The sequence below is a fragment of the Anoplopoma fimbria genome, chromosome 7, assembly GCF_027596085.1.
Source record: "Anoplopoma fimbria isolate UVic2021 breed Golden Eagle Sablefish chromosome 7, Afim_UVic_2022, whole genome shotgun sequence".
In the NCBI taxonomy this organism is placed as follows: Eukaryota; Metazoa; Chordata; class Actinopteri; order Perciformes; family Anoplopomatidae; genus Anoplopoma; species Anoplopoma fimbria.
This window is the reverse complement of record NC_072455.1, coordinates 1817850-1830797: the sequence shown is the minus strand read 5'-3', so window position 1 is coordinate 1830797 and position 12948 is coordinate 1817850.

Below are 12948 nucleotides of genomic sequence, written 5' to 3'. Positions count from 1 at the left end.
CCAAGATGGCGGGCCAGCTTCTATCTGGAACCAAGATGGCGGGCCAGCTTCTATCTGGAACCAAGATGGAGGACCAGCTTCTCTTCAAAGCCAAAATTGCAGAGCGGCCTTTCTCCGCCGCCAAGATGAGCAACAAGTTCCTCTCTGGAGTCAAGATGGAGGACCAGTTTCCTTCAGGAGCCAAGATGGAGAACCAGCTTCTCTTTGGAACCAAGATGGAGAACCGGCTCCTTCCCGGGGCCAATTTGGTGGGCCGCGTTTTCCCAGGGGTGAAGGCCGAGGAGCCGCACTTCTTCGGAGCCAAGACGGAGGACCAGTTCACGCCCGGAGCCAAGATGGCCGACCAGTGCCTCAGAGCCGTGCTGTGGCAGGACATGTCGGTGAACCTGGCGTCCACGCTGCTGCACCAGCTCTCAGGTAGAAAAACACAGATTCAGAAACATTTTGTGAGGTTTGTTTCCTTCCTCATCCAGGAAAAGTAGAATTATTCCCCAATAGATTCATAAACTTAAACCTAAAATCTATTTGAAAATGCTGTCCACAGGATAAACTCTTACCTCAAAATATTACTACAAAGCTTTTATACTACTGCCATACTTATACTCTCCTGATGGAAACATGAATGAATCCATAGCTTTTAAATATTTTTCTCTAAAAACCATCAATCTGAAATATATATATTTTTTAATGTTTAGAAATTCACATTAAACAATTTTATTTTGAAGATTTAAGAAAAAAATTGTATTCGGGTTTCTCAAATTCAATAAGTCAAATTCAGATCCAACAGTTAAAGTCAAAAAATGTAAAATAGCATAATCTGAGCTACCGATCATCTATAATAATAATCCAATAATATATTGAATATTATCCTGAAATGAGTGCATAATGAGTACTTTTGGTACTTTAAGTATATTTTGATACTGATACTTTTTCTTACTTTTGTAAGATTGTGAATAACATTAAAAAAAAAAGGTTTACGAACATAAAGTATGAATTAATTAATTTAGTTTATTTAGAATTTGCTGTATATGTTTAATATCCATATTATTGGTTATTCTTGATTGTTTTTCTTAGTATTTGTAAAAACATTTAAATAAATCCATCTATCTTTATAAATGACTTTTTCTGAAGGAATTTAAAAGAAGAGTTTTCTTCCTGCCAAGTTTTTCACAAACAAAACAAAGACAAAAATACTTTTATTTATTCAGATTGTATTTTAACATAAACAGAAACTAGTTTTTGATGATTCTGGTAACATGAATAAGTAAATAAAACAATGAATGAACTGTTGATGAACTCTCATCCGTCTTCCTGCAGAGAGAGTCAGTAAATCCAACAGTCGGCTGGAGGAGAGGACGACTCCGCCCCTCAGAAGCAGGTGACGTGTCACTTCCTGTCATCAATCAGTGATGTCACGTGGACTCTTTGACCTTCGACCTGCTTGGTTTTGGTTCTGTGTTTATATGTGTGTGTGTGTGTGTGTTTCTGTTTTCTACAGTCCTGTTCTGAAGGTGAACGTGGACTCACTACGCTCCTCCCCTCTCTCGAGCTCCCAGGAACCTCCTCATGGTAACACACACACACAAACACACACACACACACACACACACACACACACACACACACACACACACACACACACACACACACACACACACACACACACACACACACACACACACACACACACACACACACAGGCAGTAGATGTTGTACTTGTACTTCAACACCATCCCAGTGTTTGTATAAAAACACAGAGTGAGAGGAATGAGCTTGAGGAGGCGTCGATCGTTGACTGTTGATAACCGTCTCGAGGGAGTGATGTTTTTTTCAATCAGCGTTGATCATTGACGAGTTTGCTCGTTAGCCTCGGTGAAATATGCAATAATGAAAAATGATGCTGTCAGTCAGAGCGGAGGAATTGAAGGACAAACACTGAACCACTGAGTTTTTGATAAAGGTGAAAAGTAGAATGTGATTCCATGTTGAAGAGCAGCATTATTAACCCTCTGAACATCAAGAAGTTTCATATATATATTACATAATATAATATCTATAAAGTCCTGCACCTCTCAGGAAACAGCACAATCATGACTAGAAGTAGAGAGAATGCAGAATAACACAGTAATAATGACAAATCATAAAAGAAGAAAAAGTTGAATTTCTTTGATAATTTATTTAAAAAACAATTGGAAAACAATGGAATCTATATATCAAGTGTCCACAAGTGTAAATTATATTGGAATAAAAAATGGAGGCTCTACTTTCTAAATGTATTGAATTATTTACATTTTTGCAGCCTCTCCTCTCTGCTCTGTGTTCAGCAGCAGTTCAGTCGAGCTTTCACAGATTTTTTGCTCAGACTTTAATGGTTTTTTAAATCCAACAATACTTCAGTTTTTTACAGCGTCTGGCTCTGATTAATGGTGTATTTCTTTTACATTTTTTTAAAGAAAACATGCTTTTCAAACCGGTTGTGGGGTTTGCTGCATTAGTTTTACTTACTTTACGTACTTCTACTCTGCTGTGAAAAAGCTTCAGACGTCTAATCTTCGTCCTTTTCATCAGGTTTCCGTTTCCTCCTTCAGGTATCTGCTTTATTCTCCACTTCAAACCCACCGAAGTGACATTATTAAATAAACTCTTCTGTGCATTTAGTCGCCTGCGGTGTTTTGAATGCAGCCTCGTTGTTATTATCAGGACTTTTTAATGACTGTCTCTCACTGCGCGGCGTTTATCCGCGTTATGGATTCACGCTGCCACCAGATCGCCCTTTGGGTTTATAATAAAGACGGCGCTGAAGTGAACTGAGGAGTTTACCGTAATAATAACTTCCAGAGGGACTCTCCATTAGCAGAGAGAAGAAGAAGAAAAAACACCACAGAAGATTCATTTCACGAGTAATAAACTTGTTTTTTTTTGTCCTCACAGAAACCAAAACCAGCCTCAGCAGAGATCAAACCACAGGTTGCTCTTTCTTCTACAGGTAACAAAACACACAGGTTTGTTCTGATATACTTGTGAGGGCCGTCATTGACTAAAACCACCCAACAGGCCTTTAAAGAAGTCCGAAAAATGTCCTCACAAGACCTCACATGGGTCCTCACAGAGACAGAACAGCACTCACACACTTTGAATCACATTAAATGATTTAATTACAGCATTAAAAATAGGACTTTCACACCTGTAATTAGCAAAACATTATTTAAATAGCACATTTCATCCAACCTTTCATTACATTTTAGGTTAATTAGTCTGGCTTTTAATTTGAATTGTATTCATTTATCATTCTAATTATTTATGTAAATTATCTTTTTAGTGTGTGTTTTAATTGAGCTTTTTTTAAATTATATTTATAATTATTTATTGTAAATTACCTTTATAGTTTGAGTTTTAATTTTACTTTATTTAGTTATATTTCTAAATATTTATTGTAAAGGATCTTTTTAGTCTGCCTTTATTTAGCTTTATTTGATTATATTTATAATTATTTATTGTAAATGACCTTTATAGTCTCAGTTCTAATTGAGCTTTATTAAGTTATATATTTTAAATTATTTATAGTAAATAACATTTCTAGTCTGGCTTTTAATTGAGTCTTATTAAGTTATATTTCTATTATATTATATTAAACCTTTATAGTCTGAGTTCTAATTAAGCTTAATTGAGTTATATATTTTTAATTATTTATTGAATATCAGCGTCTTATTGCTTTACTCTGCTTTATTTATTATTCATTCTTTCCTATTATTCATTTTATTACACCTCATTAATTTGGCTTCTTGAGCTTTATCTATTTAAAATCCTGAACATAAATTTAAGATGTTTATGCTAGTTTTACTTTTTAGTTCCTGTTTTTTTGTTTAGTTTTCTGCCGTTATCATTGAATGTTTTAATATCTGTGACTCACTACCCTACCTGTCCTCCAGGTGTCACGTGTGCGGCTTTGAGACGGACGGCCGTGGCCTTTTCCAGAGTCACATGACGGACCACCGCCAATGGGAGCACGGCTCCTTCTCGCTGCACTGCTGCGTGTGCGACCACTCGACCAATCAGGAGGCAGAGATGAGGGCTCACGCCAACACGCACATACAGGGGAACCCGGGAGACGGTGGAGAGATGAGGTGGGCTAACGTCTAATATGTGAGAATGGTATTGATAACTGATCCGGTATTTGTTTGTATTGAACACGGTGGCAATAAACTTTAAGATGTAAGGTTTGTTAAAAGGTTAGTAATATTGATGTACAGTTAATATTTAGTTGTAGTACTGGGAATTTATCTCCTTGATATTCTTAAAATACTTTTTTTCTCAAAATATTAGGAATTATTTGCTAAAATATTGCGTCATTTTTTCCAGAACTATTATTTTTCTCCCCTAAAAATATGATTTTTTTTCAAAACATTATTTTTTCCCAAAATATTATGAAAAATTATGATTTGTTTTTTCAAAATATTATGATTTGTTTTTTCTCAAAATATTATGATTTGTTTTTTCAGAATATTATGATTTTTTTTTTCTCAAAATATGATTTTTTTTCCAGAATATTATGATTTGTTTTTAAATTATGATTTTTTTTCCAAAATATTATAACCTTTTGTCCGCAAAACAATATGATTATTTTCCAGAAAATATCACGACTTTTTCTTAAAAAATATTATGATTTTTTTCCCATTAAAAAATATTACAACTTTTATTCTGAAAAAATTGCATCTTACTTCTTGTCAATATTTGAGTTTTTGTCTTAAAATATTACAACTTTATTCCAAATACATAAAACATTTGCAGCTCGTACAGTAGGCCACGGAACGTTTGGGATTAAATGTGTGTGTGTGTGTGTGTGTGTGTGTGTGTGTGTGTGTGTGTGTGTGTGTGTGTGTGTGTGTGTGTGTGTGCGTGCCTCATTAACCCGTCCTTCCCCCCTCCCGACTCCCAGATGCCCCGTCACCTCGCCCGCCGCCTCCAGCAGCGCTCCGTCAGTTGCCGTGGCAACCCAGCCGGAGAATAGCACCTCGGAGCATCGCTGCCGCATCTGCCAGAGGTCGTTTCCAGGGCAACAGGAGCTGCTGGTTCACTTCCAGGGTCATCGCCAGGGCAACCAGTACCGGTGCGACCGGTGCGGCCACCTGACGCGGACAGCCAACAAGCTGGTGGAGCACGTGCGCGTGCACACGGGGAGCGCCCGTTCACCTGCGACCTTTGCCCCTACAGCGCCAAGCGGCGGGACAGTCTGCGCCTCCACTGCAAGGTCAAACACCCGGGAGACGTGCACACGCACCGCTCCTACGTGCACGGAGACAATCAGCGCTCAAACAAACACGTTCAGCGGCTGCACACACCGCCGCACGCACACACTGCAGCCGCCGCCTCCTCCTCCTCCTCCTCCTCCTCTCTTCCTCCTCTTCATCCCTCGCTCTCTGACCGGTCAGGCTGGAGGGATTTGTCTCCTCTCCTTCCCATCACGACACTCATTTCTCTGAAACCACGCTCTCCTCCTTCCTCCTCCATCTCCTCCTCCCCCCTCCTCCTCCTCCTCCTCCTCCATCACCTCCTCCTCCTCGTCTTCCTCCACCAAACACTCCTTCCTCGGTTACCTTGGTCTGACAAGTCCTTTGTAGTGCTTTTTTTCCTTTTTCTCATCTCCTCTGCCCTCTCTCTCCTCTCCTTTTGTCCTTTCCTCCTCTCCTCGCTTTTGTCTCCTCTTCTCCTATCTTCTTTTCTTTTCTGCCCTCTTCTTCACCCATCAGTGTCTCCTCTTCTCTTTGCCTCCTTTCCTCTCTTCTCTTATCCTTGTCTCCTCTCTCCCCCTCTTCTCCTCTCTTCTTTCCCTCTCCTAGTCTCTCTTCAATTTCTCTTTGTTTTTCCTCCTCTACGGGTCTCCTCCTCCTCCTCCTCCTCCTCCTCTCCTCCTCCTCTTCTTCTCCTCCTCCTCTTCTTCTCCTCTCCTTTTTCTTTTCTCCTTGTCTCCTCTCTCCTCTTCTTCTCCTCTCCTTGTCTCCTCTTCTTTTTCTTTTCTCCTTGTCTCCACTCTCCTCCTCTTCTACTCTCTCTCTCTTTTATCCATCCTCTGGTCCTCCTTTCCTTGTCTCCTCTCTCCTCCTCCACTATCTTCTCTATGTTCCTGTTTTCCTCATGTCATCTCTCCCTCCTCTCTCTCCTCCTCTTCTTTCATCCTCTCTTCTTTTTCCTTGTTTCTTCTTCTCTTCTGCTCTCTTCCTCCCCTCTCTACTCTCCTTTCCTTGTCTCCTCTCTCCTCCTCCCCTATCTTCTCCTTTTTTCCTGTTTCCTCCTCCCCCTCCTCCTCTCCATCCTCTGGACTTTTGAAGCGGTGGATGTAAAGCTCTGTATCCGACGTCCCTCAGCTCTCTACGTATGAGAATGTCAATCAGCTCCTGAAAACAAACAGATGAGGAACGTTTCTTTGAACTGATTCTACTTTTTTGCATCATGCTCGTGGTTTTTGCTGCATCGCTGCCTGCTTTTAGCCTCGTCATATAATCACTGAACTCTTAGCTATTTAACCGTGTGACATATTTATTGCCCGTCTCTCTCGTCCTCCAGAAACCCTGAACGAAAATGATCCAGCTTCTTAAAACCGATGATTTTTACAGAGACGCCATCATGATGAAGAAACCTCCTCATCACCGTCCGGTTTACAGAGAAGATTTGTGCCAATAATGTACTTTTTTAATTCTTTTTTATAAGTAACGACGTTCAGTTCTCTTCTGAACTTTTAATTTATTTATTTTTAAATCAAGGTTGCAACATTCAACTATTTATTATCACTTAAAATGTAAGAAAATAGTGAAGGGGACGTCTTATAATTGCTTTTTTTATATATGAACAACAGTCAAAACCCCCAAATATTCATTTTTATATCATATAAGACTCTTAAAACAAGCAAATATTCACATTTGAGAAGCTACAAACACTGATGTTTGGCTTAAAAACAATTAATCTGCCATCAAAGTTGTTTCTTATTTATTTTCTGCCGATCGACTAATTATTTATAATCGTTTAAAATCAGTTACTTGTTGAATTATTTTAAATCAACACATGAACGTTAATAAATCTTTTGTCTCTTTGAGGGTTTTTTCTGACGGTTTCGAGGTTTCTGGAGGACGGTGATGATATTTCTAATATTTGTGTTGTATATTGATAATGTATTTGTGTTTACACATAACAACATGAGGGCTCGCAAGAGTCTAAAAATGTCTTAATTTTAAAGTTGCACTATATGTAGTTTTGCTGAGTCGGGGAAAAAAAAGTCATTTTAAAATATTTAAGTCTTAAGCAGTTATTTTATGAAAAACTATCTGATCAAGTCACTTTTCAACCATTAACCGAAGCGTCAAAAATACATATTTTAATGAGTGTTATTTATTATTATCACGCAGAAAAACCCCATTTGTGTGCACAATTTAGTTATTCATGCTCTGGATTTAATATCATATTTTTTGCGTCCTTTAAAGGGCAGCAAACTCCTTTTTGCACTTTCAATCGACCACACATTTCCTCTGTTCACTCACCAATTTAATTATAAATGCTTTATTAGTTTGTGTATTAATTGTAGATTATACTCAAACTACACTAAAGTGGGGGAAAGGAAAAGGGATTCCTGGTAAAAGCAGCGAACAACTGAAGTTTAAAAAATGTTAAAAATATTGTAATTTGTGACAAAAAATGTATTTATTTTAATGGCATGATTAATCACCCCAAAAAATAAAAACATGCCACAAATTAATAAAAATCAACATAAAAGTTTGGATTTATATAATCTACACGTTTGAATATATCAAATAAAAGCGGGGAGGTAGTGTGGGAAACATTTTATTCTGAAGAGGGTTAAAGTTTAAATTCAAAATTGTAAAATACAATACAAGGAATCTTTAATAAAACACAAAATATAAAGTAAATCAACTTATTATTAAAATAATAAAATTTAAAGTGTATTAAATCCAGCCAATCTCGATAAATCGACAAATTATGAAATGTTGCACATCAATTAAAATGATTAATTTCATATAATTTATTTATATTTTTTTCGCATGTAATGTGAACGCAGCATCAGACCTGTGACCCGACGCGTGACGGTACTTCAATCAGTCGTCAGGAGACGCAGCGGTTCTTTTTCCCACCATTAAATGTGCATCAAACGCCCCACTAGTGTTTTTGCTGCCCTCTCTGGTTTCCAGCTTCTCCCACAGTGATGTCACAGTGCACTCCAGTACTCTGTGACATCACTGCAGCCAGCTGAAGAAGTTGAACCACTAGAGATCAGCGAAGACGAGATTTTAGGAGGATGTGAAGTTCTTTAAAGTTTTTTTTTTGTTGCAGCGAATGCTTCATCACCTGTCAAACTGTCAATAATGAGAATATTATCATTAATCAATTATTAGGTTTTGTTTTCATATTTTATTTACATATGCATTAAAAGAACAAACGAAACAACACAGGGAAAATAAAACACAAAGCCTGATTTTTTAATATTTTTCTGTATTTATTACTTGTATTGCTTGATTTTAACTGTGATATATATATATAAATATATAGTGATTTATTATTAGCAGCTTTCATTTAATTCTACAATAGCTTCCTAGCTAGCTAAGCTCACTGAAGTCACGATCAAAGGGTGAACTCAAAACAGCCTTGTAAAAAACTATTTGCACATTATAACAAATAAAAGTTTAATTAAATCTTTCCTCTCGTGGTCTGTTGAAGAATTACGAGCGTAATCGAACTTGTTTAATGATTAGTAATTATTGATAATGTTGCACAGAAGCAAAACAGGTGCAGTGGAGGTTAATGATCCAGTAGGGAGCGACAGGAAGTGACTTCAACGCCTTTCAAAGTTAAACCTGAAACTCCTGCAAACACACAGAGCAGCCTCTTATTTTGAAATGTTTCTCCAATCAATGGTGCTGAGAGCTGATTTCTGCCTGCTCGTTGTTTCAATTTTTGATTTTGATTTCCACACAAAAGAAGCATGAATCTCAGATCGTCTCCCTCTCTTACATTTTTTTAAATTGTATCCTGTTACTGTTTGCTGCTGCGATGATCAATAAAGTTCTATTTCATCTGACTCACACATTCACTCACATGTTCTCTCTCGTGTGTGCAGGAAGGATCATGTTACGGGGCCAAAGAAAGGAATCAAACCTGTTTACTGCTGCAGAGCTTTGACTCACTGTGGGAGGTAGTAGCAGTACTCACTCGTACGACCATCTAATACTGTGGAGTCGTATCTTAAGGTATTAAAACACACAATTACTTCAGATTTGCTTCAGAAAAACCACGGTGGCATTTCAGAGAGGAATCAGGGATGAAGGTCACACACCACACTCACCAAACGAGTGGGAGGATAAGTGTCAATCACCATGGGTCTCCTGTCCCCTCCTCTTTCTGTTGCCATGGTTACTTAGCATGTTGTAGGTCTCCATGGTGGCGAGCAGGAGGCAGCGTGAAAAAAAAACACAAAAATAACATGCACATACAATAAAAGGTCATTATTAGATTATGGTAAATGGTATTAGAGGGGAGGGAAAGGGAGGGGAGGAGGAGGTTAGGAAAGGAGGGAGAGGAGGAAGTGAAAAGGAGATGAAGAGGAGGTGGGGAAAAAAAGAGGAGGAGGAGGCGATGACTCTTTCTTCTCCTGGTCAAAAGGTGAAGGCCTGAAGGACAACAGAGAGAATAGATCTTCACTTTAGTTAAAGCTGAATGTTATGTCAATACTGAACATACAATATGTTTATATATATATGTATGTATATATATAAACATATATATACACATATACATATGTTTATGTTTATAGTACAATTCAAAATACACCAGATATAAGCAGATAAATCTCCATAAATACTATGTTCATGTATAAAACGAGAATGAAATAATTGTGAAGTTAAGTATACATCACACGTTTGTACTGTAAAACCTGAAGCTACACCAATCAGCCGGCTAGCTTAGCTTAGCATAAAGACTGGAAACAGAGGGAAACAGCTAGCCTACAACCACAACTTGTTGTTTTTGCACTAAAGGTTACATTTTCTTTCAAATAAATTCACAAATAAAACAATTAAAACCCATAAAATGTACAGTAAACATCTACATATACAATTAAAACCCATAAAATGTACAGTAAACATCTACATATACAATTAAAACCCATAAAATGTACAGTAAACATCTACATATACAATTAAAACCCATAAAATGTACAGTAAACATCTACATATACAATTCTAAATAAATACATATTATACTGGAATAGTAATAGTAATAGTTATAGTTATATATCTGTCGCCCCCTGCTGGTGGAGTTTTAGCAGCTTGACCTTTTATAACCTTTCATTCGAAGGTCCAACGAGATGAAGAACAGAGGATGAACATTAGTGTTAGCCAACACCCAATCTCTCTCTCTCTCTCTCTCTCTGCCTCTTACACTCTGCAGGAAAATCAATAAACGCTGTGTGTGACAGGAAGAGATGGAGGAAGGAGAGAGGAGGGAGGAAGGAGAGGAGGGAGGAAGGAGAGAGGAGGGAGGAAGGAGGAAGAGAGGAGAGGAGAGAGGAGAGAGGAGGGAGGAAGCTACATGCAAGGATGGATGGAAGAGGAGTAAGTGAGTTTATTTATCTTTTTTTACTTAAATACGTTTATTTGGAAATTTATACTAAACTACTTATACTAAAAAAAATAAATAATCTAAATAAAATAAATAATCTAAATAAAATAAATATATTTATTTCAAAAGTTAAAGTAAGTGTTAATTTGGGAAGATTAATTATTTATTATTGGAACATTTATTATGCATATAACCTGATTTAATTAAATACAAAAGTACCAAATTTCTCTTTTTCTGAGTTAATTTTATTTTTTACTTAAATATTTTATTTGGAAATGTTGACAAGCACCAAATACATTGAGAATGTACTTAAAATAAAAAACATAAATAAATAAAATAAATTAATATATATTTATTTCAAAATGTATTAGTCCAGGAAGATTAATTATTTATCATTCATTATTGAAACATTTAAATGAATTACAAAAGTACCAAATACATTGAGAATGTACTTAAAATAAAAAACATAAATAAAATAAAATAAACAAAATAAAATATATTTATTTCAAAAGTTAAAGTATGTGTTAGTCCAGGAAGATTAATTATTTATCATTCATTATTGGAACATTTATTACGCATTTAATCTGATTTAATTTACAAAAGTACCAAATACATTGAGAATGTACTTAAAATAAAAAAAAACATAAACAAAATAAATATTTATCATTCATTATTGAAACATTTAAAATAAATAAAATAAATGTAAAATAAATTTATTTAAAAAAATTTATTTCAAAAGTTATGTGTTAGTCCAGGAAGATTAATTATTTATCATTCATTATTGGAACATTTATTACGCATTTAATCCAATTTAATTACAAAAGTACCACATTTCTCTTTTTCTGAGTTATATTTTTACTTAAATACTTTATTTGGAAATGTTGACAAGCACCAAATACATTGAGAATGTACTTAAAATAAAAAACATAAATAAATAAAATAAATAAAATAAATAAAATAAATAAAATAAATAAAATAAATAAAATAAATAAAATAAATAAAATAAAATATTGGAACATTTATTTCGCATTTAATGAATTACAAAAAGTACCAAATGTCTCTTTTTCTGCACCATTTATTTTTTACACTAGTTCCCTGTTCCGGGTGGTGTAGCCTCGTCAGCTTGATGAATGAATGAACAGTGGCCACGTGGTGGTTCCTCACTGTTATTATTTTACCCCCCCACTCACCCACCACGTGGAACTCAGGAATGTTTTCCTGGCACATGGAGACAGTCTGCTACACACACACATGTGATAAAAACACACTCAGAGTAGTTTCAGTTTTAATTCAATATGAGTTCATTCATAAAAATGCTTTATTTGTTATTGGGCAAGGCTTTTATTTTGATAGGAAACTCCGGGGGTCTGTTGTGATTCTGACAGGGAGGCTTTTATTTTGAAAAACGTGACAGAAGGACAGGTGGATGTAATTTGTCTTAAACATAGAAAAAGTTATTTATTTTCATTAAGGAAATTAATTGTAGACAGTTTTCAACAGTAGTTGTATTTTATTCTGGAGGGGTTTATTACAGTAAATTGTTATATACATTGACATAATGAAAGAAGGTACATTTACTCAATTACTGTACTTCAGTACAATTTTGAGTATTTCAAATATTTTGTTACTTTATACTTTTACTGTAATTCATTTTGGAAGACACTACTGTACTATTTTACTTAAAACTATTTATTTTGCAGCTTTAGTTACTCAGATGTAAATACAATTAACAAATACATTAAATATAATTAAAACCCTGATGCTGATACTTTTGTATTTTTCAAAGGGCTTTAATTTTGTTCAAATTTAGGTGGCAATTAAATAAATATATATATATATACTGAAGTATGATAAATATTGTGTATGAAAAGCTTGGAACTTATTTTTTGTTGTTTAGCATAAACTAGTAGTGAGAGTGTGCTTTTAGAATATACTATGTGTATAATAAAATTAAGCCTACAGTTTTTCTGTGAATATATTTTGTTTTCCATTTAATCAAATCCCTTGTTGTTGTTTATTTATTTTCATACATGCATTCTTTTCGAAATAACCGAAATAAATTACTGTTATTATAATTATATTAACTATATATTATATTATATTTAAATCTTTAATACATTACTTTTATTATAATTATACTAACTATATATTATATTATATTTAAATATTTAAATCATTACTGTTAATAATTATATTAACTATATATTTATATATTATATTAACTATATTATTATATTATATATTAACTATTTAAATCTTAAATACATTACTGTTATTATAATTATATTAATCACTATATATTATTATATTTAAATCTTAAATACATTA